The sequence below is a fragment of the Gracilinanus agilis genome, chromosome 1 (genome assembly GCF_016433145.1).
Source record: "Gracilinanus agilis isolate LMUSP501 chromosome 1, AgileGrace, whole genome shotgun sequence".
Taxonomy (NCBI): Eukaryota; Metazoa; Chordata; class Mammalia; order Didelphimorphia; family Didelphidae; genus Gracilinanus; species Gracilinanus agilis.
Genome location: NC_058130.1, coordinates 373,286,209 through 373,299,631, shown reverse-complemented (window position 1 = coordinate 373,299,631; position 13,423 = coordinate 373,286,209).

Below are 13,423 nucleotides of genomic sequence, written 5' to 3'. Positions count from 1 at the left end.
GTTATTATATGAGAGTGACATGGAATTCAAATGTTTCTGAAGAGTTTAAAATGGATGACATACAGAGGGTAACAGGAAGACTTGTGGCAGATATAAGAAGGCTATGTAACACATAAAAAATGGGGAATTCTGATGAACAGGAGCAAAATATGTAATCAAAGAATTGTATGATTGTAGAGATAGTCTGATCACATGACAAGAGTGGGAGATTATGGAATCAGAGTGTTCTACTGGCACTCTCATGATATTAGGAGAAAGGGAGACTTTCTTGGGTTATATGACTAGCAGTGAGCTCTCCACTCAAAAGTTATAGATTATTTAGCTATTTGCTTTAGTATAATGCCAAATTATTTTCTTAATTGGTTAAACCAGTTCAAAGCTTCATTAGTAGTGTGTCAGTGGTGCTAATGTACCCGACTTTCTACAACCCTTCCAAAATATTTTCATCATTTATGTGAATATCCTTATTATCTTGTAGGACAAGGTAAGTATAACACTTAGAAAACCTTTTAATTGCAACTCAGGATTCAGAGGACCTCAATGTGAACCTAATTCTGCTATTTACTGCCTGTGTGACTTTGGGTTCTAATTTCTTAAACCTTCAGTTTTCCCCAAGGGGGCCATGCTAGGTAATCTCTGAGTTCTAAAGTCTATAGTACTGTCATTCCCTAGGAGATAGGTAAGCAAAGGACATGAACAGACATTTCTCAAAAGATGAATTGCAAGGGGGCAGCTGGGTAGCTCAGTGGATTGAGAGCCAGGCCTAGAGGCGGGAGATCCTAGGTTCAAATCCGGCCTCAGACACTTCCCAGCTGTGTGACCCTGGGCAAGTCACTTGACCCCCATTGCCTACCCTTACCACTCTTCTACCTATAAGTCAATACACAGAAGTTAAGGGTTTTTTTTTTTAAAAAAAGATGAATTGCAATATATTAAGAGCCATGTGAAAAATGCATCCACTCAACTAATAAGAGAAATACAAATCAAGAAAGTCTTGACCTTTCACTTTAAATTCAGCTAATTGGTAAAACTGACAAAAAATGAAAGTGATCAGAAAGACAGACACACTCAAACATCATAAATTTGTACAGCCATTGTAGAAATCAAACTGAAATTATATAAAGACAGTTACTAAAGTTATCAGACCCCTAGAATGAGAAATCCCATTATTAGAAATATACCCCAAGGAAGTAAATAATAAAAAGAAAGACTTAAATTTTCAACAAAAAAATTTATACTTTGTGGTAGCAGAGAACTGGGAACAAAGTGAGTATCCATGGACTGGGAAATAGCTAAACAAAATGTATTTCATGATTATGGGGAAATAATCTGTGCTTTCAGAAACAATGAACATGGGGGAGGGGGTAGCCAGGTGTCTTAGTGGATTGAAAGCCAGGCTGAGAAATGGGAGATCCTGGGTTCAGATTTGATATCAGACACTTCCTATCTGTGTGCCCCTGGGCAAATCTCATAACTCCCACTACATAGCTCTTTCTGCTTTTCTGCCTTACAACTAATATACTGTATTGATTCTAAGATGGAAAGTGAGGGTTAAAAAAACAAAACAAGAAAATGAACATGATGAATACAGAGAAATATGGAATTCTTTATATGAATGGATATTTTTTCTTCTTTACCCTCTTCTCCCTTTCCCCCTTTTTCTGTCCCATCCATCTTCATCTCTTTTGAAAGTCAAACCAAACTATTTGTATCAATCAGTGATGAAGTTCAAATTCGAGGTCCTTAAGCAAAAGTTCTATAAAGGGAGTTTTTAGGTTTGGTTAATTTTAAATAAAACAGCTTCCTCAAGGAAGAACCCTCCTCAATTCTCAGTGTGCCCTGTTCGGTGCTTCAGAAACTAAGTAAGCTATATTTCTACTTTGAGACCCAGCCCACTGGCTATCAAAAAGTACTGTTCCTTTGTCAGACTTTGACCATCCTGATAGAGGAACTTGCAACAACTCCTCCACTTCAGTGGCTTTGAAAGAGTTGACCAGAATGGCTGTCCTTGGTGTGATCTGGCTCACCTGAGTGGGATCTCACAAAAGGTCTGGAGTCTGTAAGTTCTATGAGGCATCTGCGGTCTCATACCATATGTTGTGGTCACAGGCTGAGCTCCATAATTGCAGGCTATGAAGGGCATGTGTGTGCCTTGTGTTATTATTGGCTTAGACTTTACTTTGGCTGCCTTTAACAGTGCTCCTGTTTATCTGAGTAAGATGCTTAAATTTGCCCTTTTAAGGTAGGGTACAGGGGGCAACATATTCTAATAGACGGGCCCAGGGATTCTATTACAAGGATTCTTTTCCACTAAGCCTATTTTTATTAGTTGTTTTTGCAAACAACATATAATAAACTCAGTTGGTTTCAGTTTTTCTAATAACTTTGTTGTGAAGAAATAAGTCAAGTTCATTTATGAAATATATCTTGGTCAACCCCAGCCTCCCCCCAAAACAAACAAACAAAGTTTGCTACAGTGAACTTGGACTGGGAACCAAAAAACCCCAAATGCTTCATAGAACTTACAGACTGATGGTCTTTTAGTTCACATCTGCTGGATGAATATCTTGCATGATGAATAAACCTGGACCCTATTTCAATCACCTGCTCTGTTCCTGGCTTTGTTACACTATTTCTTCCTTCTAGGTGTTTGTTTTTGCCACTGAGCTGCAATTGTTCTTTGTGTTTCCCTCTCAAATCCCGGCTGACAAGCTACAATGCCAGGCAAGGAAAATATGTACCAAGTTTCCTCAGTCATTAGCATAGGAAAAACTGATTGGAGTTATGAGCAGTGTAAAACTGGTATTTATGTAGCAAAGAGCAATGGAATGGTAAGATCTAATTAGCAATGAAGGAAACTTTCCATATGGTAGGAAGGAGCAAGTTTTTGTTGCTGGAGATGTTGCAAGTTTCTTTTATAATTTCAAAGCCTTTTATTTTCTTCGTTTGCCTATAGTTGTTAATGTAATTATTTCTCCAGACTGATCTCTGACATAAACATATAATTGGATACAAAACATTGAGATGTCTGGCAACAGGAGTTAGTGATACTGGGAAAATCCACAAACAGATTAATCTATGTGTCTAATTCCTTTCACTTTGATTGTTTTTGTTAGTCATTTTGCCCTGGTTTTTGAATATAGTAGGAAATGGTGCTATTAGTAACTGAATGAAACAGCCATGTTCATTTCAAACAGATAGGCCCCACAAAATCACAAGGTCAAGAAAGAAACGTTGATAGAAATAGAAAGAAAAACTTAAAATCACTTGAAGCAAAAGAAATAAATTAAAGATATATATATATATGTATATATATATATTAATCTACTGATTAAAGAAAGCGAGATTTTCAGACACTATAGCAAAAAAAAAAAGATAAAATCCTCTTCTTTTCTTGATAACATTGTGTTTGGGACTGTAAATACAATATGGTGGAATTATTCCTTTCAAATGCGTTTGAGAAGACTTAAAAGCAAAATCTGGGAATTTTTCACTGTTGTATATCCCCTCTCTTTTCAGTGTAATAGAGATGAAATTTATAAGTAGAGACCCCATATACCACCCAAGCTCAATGAGGCATGGGCAACTGTCTTCTGATAATCAAATTTTTGCCTTTTATTTAAGAATGTGTCCTTTCAATTGATCATATTTTGTATTTCCAAAATCATTGTCATAAATAAAAAATGTAAAAAGTGTTTATTTCTCATTCATTCTTTAAAGAAACATTTATTGAGTGCCAGCTATATGTATAATAATGTATTAGGGATGCATTGTTATTAACTATATGGGACAGGAATTTATAATCTAGTGGGGGATCAGGCATTTACTTGAACGAATTAAATTATAATGAAAAGTGGGGAGGTAGGATGGTACATTGTAAAGAGCCCTGACTCTGTCATCATTGAGCCCCAATTCATAATCTCAGTTCTGATGCATGTCACTTATGAGACCATGACCAAGTCCTTTAACTTTCCTGGGTATCATTTCTTTACCTACAAAAAGGTAGTTTGAATTAGATACCCTCTAAGGTCCCTCACAGCAGTGGTGTCAAACACAAATTAGAAACAGATCCCTACAGGCAACTAGAAAACCACAAATTGACATTATTTATGTTGTAACATATTTTTATTTATTTTGAGAAATATTTCTCAATAAGGAGTGTTAAGGAGTGTCATGGGTGATATCGTGATATTCTCTCCCCACTTCCCATCCTCATGCTGCATATTTGACACCTCTGCCTTGTACAATTATATCTGTAGTCATATGAACTTATGATAATTGCAGTGTAATGCTGTGAGTTCAGGAGAATAAGAGATCATTGTGTGGTTGAATGAAAAGGGATGGCTTCATAGACATTTGCTTTGGATCTTGAGGGGCTGATAGGGTTTGTATAGATGGAGAAAAATACCACATAGAAGGCATTCTGAGATGACCCTTAGGAGAAGCAAAGAGATGCAAGGATTGAGTATGATATGTTCAGAGTGAGTATACTAGACTGGAAAAAGCAGCTTTCATTGGGGAATTGGCAGGTTGGATCTGTCTTATGAAGGGTTTCAAATATCAGCCTAAATAGTTTATGTATTACTCTATTGGCAACGGAAACTCTCCAACATTTTTGAAGAACTCTCACAGGTTAACTCCTAGTTTCTGTGATAGACCTTAGAAAGAGTTCCAGAAGAGACATTAGGATGCATATAATCCAAATCTATAATTTCCTCTTCAAATAAGGAAACAACAAACAAGAAACAGCAACAAGAGTCAGTGTGATGTTTTTATCTCTGAAATTTTCATCTCTGAGGTCAGATATTGCCCTATTCATCACCAGAGAGGTAAAGTTATTTGAAGCCATGGGATTAGATAGTGACAGTTCTAAAACCAGAACCCAAGAATGTTAACACTTAGCTCAAGGTGATTTACCCTAAAACAATGTAGGAGATAGAAGACATATAAATGTAGAATATTTTGTCACCTCTATAGATTTTTGAGCTTAGTCTCAGGCCTCATGTTGTCAACCAATTACATTTAATTCTTGATTCATTATCAACTGAAAAAACACACAGGGTTTTCATTGTCATTATAATGTCCATATAATATGGAAGCATTAATTTAGAACTGGAGGAAATCTTAGAAGGCATTCCTTTTATAAAAGAGGAAACAGGAACAGAGAGGTTGGGGGATTTTTTAAAAAAAATCCTTACCCTCTCTCTTAGTATCAATTCTAAGACAGAAGAGAGGCAAGGCAAATATGGTTAAGTGATTTGCACAGGCTCACATAGCTAGGAAGTGTCTGAGGCCAGATTTGAACCCAGCTACTCCCAACTCCAAGCCTGCTGTTCTATCCACTGTACTCTCTAACTGCCCCCATTAAGAGACTTTCAAAAAGACCCACATCTGTTAGGGTTTTGTATTATGGTGGAATGAAAAACATCTGGACAGACAATTTATTTTGTTTGTCATAGTGTTTTTCATCTATTCCTCACATAGTACAGTGTACACTTTTTTTTTTTTCAGAAGAGAGAAATCTTTCAGTAACCCCTCACAGGTATGTGTGTTTTCTTGACAATGTCTTCTGGAGCAGTAATAGCATTTGAAAAAGAGTTCAGTGTGGCCTGCAGGCTGTCTTTATCTTTGAAATTCTCCACAATAACTTAAAATCTTGCTCCATTTGTAGCTGGGAGCTTCCCTGCTTATTCCACATGAAGCTCAAGAGCCAGAGAACTTTAAGGACTCTCAAACTTTTGAGCTTTCTTGATGAGTATTTCTGGACTATGTGTCTTAATCTCTCTATCAGGATCAATGTGATCCTGTGTTATAGCCAAGGTCAAGTGGGATAAACAGTTGAACCTTCTCCTCCGTCTTGCATGGCCCATTGAAACATGCAACTTTTATCTTCTCAGTTTTGCTTTTTGGAGAGAAATATGCAAGTCAAAGCAGATGTTTCTTGGCTCTCTTTTCAAAATGCCTTTTGGTTTTTACTAGGCTTGGTGTCAGAGAAGTGATCAAGGGTGAGATTAGGTAGGGGGTGCGAGGTCATTGTTTTCTTTGCTTTTATTGTGAAATAAGGGAAAGGGTTTTTTTTGGACATTTGGGTCACTAACTTAAGTTTTCATTTCCAAAAGTCTTGAGATCCATTTCTTCTGCCTAATATCACTAACTTTAGCATCAACTCTGAGCACAGGCAGGCAATGAGACACTCATTTTATCCTTTGTAGTAAAGTTTTGGATCTGAAGTCCAAGAATCTTGGAGTTCTTGTCTCGGACATAAGCTGTATTAACCTATCTGGGTCTCAGCTTCTTCATCTTTTAAATGCTAGATATTTGATCTTTTTGGTTAGTAGGAGAGAAAACATGGACAAATTCGAAGTAACCACAGAGTCCATCTAATTTTAACTCCCTAATTTTAAAGATGGAGAAAATGAGTCCAGGGTGGTTTAAAAGACTTTACCAAGTCACACAGATGTTTGGTGTTAGAGATTTTCTAACCCTAGAATCTCCTGCCTCTACACCAGCAGGCACACCTCTGATTTTTTACTTTCCAGACAGTCTGAGTAAATGATTCCCTTTTTCCATGAAGCTCCCTTTTTTGTTGAGTCTTATATAATCTATGAATAAAACAGTAGCACATCTGCTGCTTTCCTAATGTACTCATGTGTTTGTGTATGTGTTTTAATGAACCAATATCCGTGCATTTTCCTCAACCGCAAGTGACATTTATGGTCTACTTTATAGCCTACACCATTTCAGGTGGCTCACTAACAAGCTCCTTAAAATAACTAGCCTTTAACAACCTCAGCTTGTAGCGTACTCACTCCAGAATACAAGAGAGAACTGAACAGTTTAGCAGCTGGTATCAAGGACTGAGGAAAGGAGTCCTTGCCTGGAGTTGGGCCTCTAAAGGTCCTGCTGCCCTTTTTTTTCCTGCCATGCCTATGGATAATAGCAAATAATTCCCTGGTTAATTTCATGGCCTGCAGAATCATTAGGAAAACAAAGAACTGGGCACATATAATACTTCTTTCATTTTATGGTTGGTAAGCGATTTTGGCTATGAAATTGCAAATTGTTGTTGGGGCACCACTGCCAAGGAATATGGCCAAATTTAGAGAGAAAAAAAGTATGTCTGAATTCTTGTCTTAATCTTTTCTTCTTGCTTTCTCTGCTGGGGGTGGCCAAATCTCCTCTCCCATCACCTTACACTTCACTGAAGGGCAATGCAAAAATTTCCAGCCTGCCCAGTGGATTTGATTTACTTGATGGCACAAAGGAGACACTGAATGCAAAGCATGTAGTCCATAGCAGAAGGAGCCTGTACATTCCCTAATGGATGACTGATTCACTGGACCTCAAAACAGGATTTTTTCTCCAGGAAACTCCAAAAGATCATAGGGAATGTTCTGTTAGCATCTGCAGGGGTATGTAATCTTTATGAAAAGTATAACCGAAACCTACCAGCGTACTGCCTCAGACACTTCTATGAATATTTTGTTCAATTTGTATTTCTTATATGCCTCAACCCTTAGAACTCTGACCTGGTACCCTTGACCCTCTGCTGTTTACAAAACACTCCATACAGTGAAAGAGATAGCATAGGGCAGTGGATAGCAAGCTAGGACTGGAATCAGGAGCACTTGGTAGGGTTCAAGTCTTGATACATATTGAATGTGTGTCCTGGGTTATTTTTTATCTCTTAAATCTTCAGGAAACTATATAAGATTATAAGTTGTAGGAGAGATGATGTTCTCTATTGTTAGAAGCAGTTTTCTTATCTGGGGGTTGGTTCCCTATTCCCAATGTTCAGAAGTCCAGCACAAAAGCTAAAAAGAGACAAAACTAATACACTGATAAATTAGATCTTGGCTTTTACAGAATTCCCATTAAGGTCTTCTCTTTTTAAACTTAACACCTATTAAACAATTCAACAAAAGAACCCATTGAGTGCTGAACCCTGTCTAGAACAACCCTGTTGTTGTTTGTCCTTTGTTTTCAGAGAGGACCAAAAACATTACAGGGTGATGTCTTGACTCACTTGTGATTTTGATTTAAGTGAGGCAGAATTGCAGAAAGTCTTCCATCTCTCTCTTTCAGACACATTGAAGTCCAGTGGCAACACAAAAACCTGTGTGACTGGCATTGGCCTGGGATGCAGCAGATGACCTCGCTGTTCTCAGTGTCTGACCAAATTCCAAACATGTCACAGTGCCTGATTCATCCACCTTCATGGCCATGAGAACAAATTGTTCTCCCTGTCTAGGGGCTGTGAAGCACAAATAGAAACCAAAGTCCTTGATCCTGCCCTCAAGAAGTTTACAAATAGCTGTGGACACAAAACTAAGACAATGCAATTATCAAAATAATAAGTGCTAAATCCTTATTGTCTTCTCTTTGCAAGATTCTTCTCAAGGTCTGAGGGTGGTGGTGGTGGGGATAAGAGATAAGGGGAAGAAAAACAATCAGCATTTACATAGTAGCTACTGTGTGCCAGGCACTGTTCTACATGCTTTTTATAAATATTATCCCATTTGATTCTCATTAAAACCACTTGAGATAAGGGTTATTATTATCCCCATTTTAGAGTTAAAACAAAACAATAAACAACTGATGTTAAATGACTCATCTGAGGTCCCACAGTTAGAAAGATTCTTAGGCCAAATTTGTTGACTCAAATCCAGCGCCCTATCCTAAAATTGTGTCACTAACTGCCTGTACAAGGATGACCATAATCCCTGCCCTCTATGAGTTTGTAATTGATTAGATATTAAATCTGGACACAGATACAATTTCACAGATACATATTTATAATTAAATATGTGATTTAATATGCTAAGTGCATAAGGCTAATTAATACAAATTGATAGGAGGTCAAATTAGAGTAGGATCAATCATTTCCAGTTGCAGTCAGGAAAAGTGTCAAAAGGGAAAGAATATTTGAGCTGGCCCTTGATAGATAGGATATCAATATATGAGGATAAGGGAAGGCATTTTAGGTGTACGAAATGCAACAAGCAAAGGCAAAAATGTGACATAGTATGTGATCAGAGAATGGTGAATAATCGTAGCATCATTTTTACTTTCCATAACCCATGAATTCATTGGGATATGGAATTCTCAGTGAGGAACTTTCTCTGCTCAAGAAGATTGGCATTTACATGTTAACTTATAGTCTTTTTGTAAAAAAATACATATATATGTATACATGTATGTGTATATATTGATTTGAAGGTAGAAGAATGGAAGGGTTAGGCAATAGGAGGTAAGTGACTTGCCCAGGGTAGCATAGTTAGGAAGTGTCTGAGGTCAAATTTGGACCCAGAACCTCCTTTATTTAGACCTGGTTGTCAATCCATTGAGCCACCTAGAGGCTCTCAATTTGTAGTCTTAAAATGCTGCTTGGAGTATTGAGAGTTTAGTTTTAAGGACATGGGGATAAGTATGTGGGGAGAATGTGAGATGAGGTTGAATATGTAAATTGGAAGAAAACTGGAGAGGGCCTTAAATGTTGGCTATTTATTTTGGATGGAATTTATTTGACATATAGTGGAGAATTATTTATGATTTCTCAGGAATGGAGCTGGGTGAATCTGACCTGTTATTTCCTTAAAGAACAAGTTGGCAACTGTTGAAATGGAATAAAATCACATGAGACTGTATGCAGGGAGATCATGAATAATACTTTGTAATAGTTCCGAAAAGAGTTGAAGACCTAACCCAGAGTGGCAACAGTAAGAATGGTAAGATGGGGATGGATAAGAAATATGCTGTGAAGAAGCAATCAGAGGGACTGAGAAAATGAAAGAATATGGAGGACTAAAGAGAAGGGCTCCAAGATGATACAAGTTTTCATCCTTAAGGGTGAGGAGAATGGAGCACTTTCCTAATGGAAAGAGGGCTGGCCTAAAGTCAGGAAGACTCATTTTCCTGAATTCCAATCTGGAGTTAAATACTTACTAGCTATGTGACTCTGGACAAGTCACTTAACCCTTTAAGCTTCAGTTTCTTCATTTACAAAATGAACTAGAGAAGGAAATGGCAAATCACTCTGGTATCTTTGCCAAGAAAATCCCAAATGGGTCACAAATGGTTGAACACAAGTGAAAAATAACTGAAGAACTGAAGAATGGGAGAATGGTGATGTTATCAACAAAGAGAGGGAAAATCAAGAAGATAAATAGGTTTAGATGATGAGTATAGTTTGGCTCGTTGAATATGAGGTTCCAGAAGACATTTAGGTGGAATTTGTTGGTAGGCATTTGGTAATGGCAGTGTTCTCTGTTCCTGATAAGGGTTGTAATGTGGGTAATTTGAGGAAAGGTGGGGTATAAGGAAGTTTGAAAGGAGAATGTTGGAGACTTGCTAAGTGGGTAATCTCGGTTACAGGTAGGTTGGGATTAAAGGAGATTCAGGGTATAATAGGACTGAAGTCAGGAGTATAACACAGAAGGGAAACAGAGATCTTTTAGGGAGAAGAGAAATTAAACTAAATAGACAAACACAGCAGGCTTACAGACTGGGACTTAGACTCAAACACAAGCTGAGGGAAATAAACTAGACTGAAATTAACAAACAGGCTTTAGTTAATTTCACAGGAAGGGACCTGTTTTGAAGTAACACCTTCCTTCAAGATGGATGCCCAGCTTCCCTCTAAGCCCAGAATATGTTGTCTCTTTCCCTCTTCTTCCCTCTTGATAACTAACAGACAAATTACACTAATAGGGCTGTTGAAACACACAAGGGTTTATTTTGTTTGAAGGATGTTTGTTAGGAAGGTGGATCAAAGGAAAGCCCTATCAGTTGTCTCAGGAACCTCAGGTGGGGGAAGGGAAGCAAAGATGGAGTCTGAGTAAGGACCTGCCTTTAAACTCAGCTTTACTAAGTGCTATTGCTATCTAAAGGGAATAAATGATGACTGACTAACTATAACCAATGCTGTCAATTAGGTAACCCTTCACAGATTTAACTCCTCTCTAATTACTCTCCTTATTAACTCCACAGACATAGAAGGTAAGGGAGGGAAGGCAGGGATGGTATTAGGAAAGGAAGATATAAAGGGTTTATCTAAAATAATAATTTCTTAAGTAAATATGACAAAGCTAGGCTAAATTTCAATATTAAAGCTAGATAATCAAAGCAGCTCCGCTCTTGACAACCTCCCTCCACAGAAGATCCAGCCAACTACCTTTTCCCAAGATTCCAAACCTCTAACAGCTTTTGGAACTCAGCCAAAGCTAGAAAAAACTTTATCACCCCAATTCTGTATACTACAGGGTACAATTCTGAGAAAATAGCTTAATAACAATACATTGATTAATTTAGTCAATTAGCTTGTTAATAATCCCCATTAAGATCAAAATTCTTTATTAGGTTCACGTTTCTATGAAACAACCACAATAAGTTAATTATGGCTCTGGTCCTCTAAGGACTTAAAATCATAGGACTTAATGACTTAAAGTGATTTGAAAAGTCAGAAGGCACATGAATCCCTTTTGATTTAACATTTTAAGCAGTTAATTTCTACACTCGGATGATTACAGAAAGCCAGTACCAGCACTAGCCCTTCACCCCCCCCCATCAAGTACTTTTGGCTGTTTCATCTCTCTGATATTTTCAGAATATTCCCTTTGACTGGTAAGAAGGCTGTGTTATTAAATGCACGCTCATAAAGGACTCTAGCATCATGCCATGCCAGAGAGGCACCGGAGAGTAGTGAGTAGAGCCCCAGCCTTGGAGTCAGGAAGACCTGGCTATGATAGCTTGCTAGTTGGGTGACTCTAAACAAGTAAATCACTTTTTTTGGCCTCAGTTTCCTCATATCTAAAATGGAAATAATAGTCATAATTACAACCTCACAGGCTCAAATGAGGTCACATGTAAAGTTTTAGTGATACATAAAGGGAAGCTATTTTGCATCCTTTCTGGGTATCCCTTCCTTTTCATCTGAGCTTGTGGCTCTGATACAGTCTCTGTCTAGCTATAAGTATCACAAGTTCCCAATGTTCTAGGTTTTCCTGAACATATTTCCATGACCTCAGTCATTATTAATGAATTTAGACAGTATATAGTCAGAAGTGACCACTCTGCATTCATTTATTTATTTATTTATTTGTTTGTTTGTTTGTTTGTTTATTTATTTATTTATCTATCGAACTTTTTACTTTCCATTGTAGCAATGATTTTGAGACAGACAGGCAAATGGGATTAAGTGATTCACTCAGGGTCACATAGCTAGGAAGTGTCTGAGACCAGATTTGAATCCAGGTCTTCTGGACTCTGGGCATTGTGCCACCTAGATGCCTTGCTTATATTTAGAAACCCTTTGTTAAACAATAATAACTGGCAAAAGTTATGATTAACATATCCTCCATTATACAGATTCAACTCCTGCACAACATGATGTGATAGAACTTGGTTTGGGTTTAGGGAACTTAGGTTCAAGTATACTGCCTGCAAGCCTGGCACAAATAACTTTTATTTTCTGGCCTTCAGTTTCCTCATGTTAAAATAAAGGGGTTGGACCAAATGATCCCCCTACTATCTTCGTTATAAATTCTATGAAAACTAAATTTAAAAAATTAAAGAAAATTTAAAGAATTGTAAGTTTTTGCAAGGTTTTATCAATCACATAACCTAGAGTATTTCTGAAGTTCAGACCTAATCTTAGATGCATAGAACCAGGGAATAATGGGGAAAAGAAGAGAATCTCTGAATCTTAGAGTCGTAAAGGATATCAGTAGTCATCTAGTCCAATTCATACCAGAAAAAAGAATCTCCCATACAACATACTTATCATATAATTTCTGTTGTGTGTAGATTTTGTCATCTACACATAGGAAAAAAAAGAAAGAAGAAATCCAAAGGATTCCCTTTCCTACCCCACTCTCCTAGTCTTTTCTTTCCTTTTGCATAGCCTGTCTGTCCATCAAGAAAGCCTTCACACAATGGGAATGGCATTAGAGTATTCCACTCCACCTCTCCTAAAATGTGGCCCAAAAAGCAATTTCTGTGGATGAGCTCCTGCCACAGAGAGCAATAGCCTCACCCTTTTTGACCTCCCTTTCTGTGCTAACAGTGGCACCCACAGAATTCAGCCCATTCTCCATAAACACTTTGACTATTCTAGATCCTCTTTTGCTTCCATTCTTGCATTCACCCGCCCACCAGAGATGTTTATTGGCTGCATCCGTTCCCAAAGCCAGGAACATTTCCTTTTATCCCAGTGTTCAGGTTTGGATACACTTTCTTCTGGAAATGTATCAAAGCCAGTCAGCCTGCGGTCTCAAGTGCTGAAGAGTTTAGTCAGAGCTTGGTCCAACTTCTGAACAACGATATTAAACTTAGGATTTCTGAAATGTTTATGTTAGCCCTAGCAGTGCTGTTGACTGTGATTGTTGACACTAACACTGTATGGTCCAGAAGACAGAACAAGATC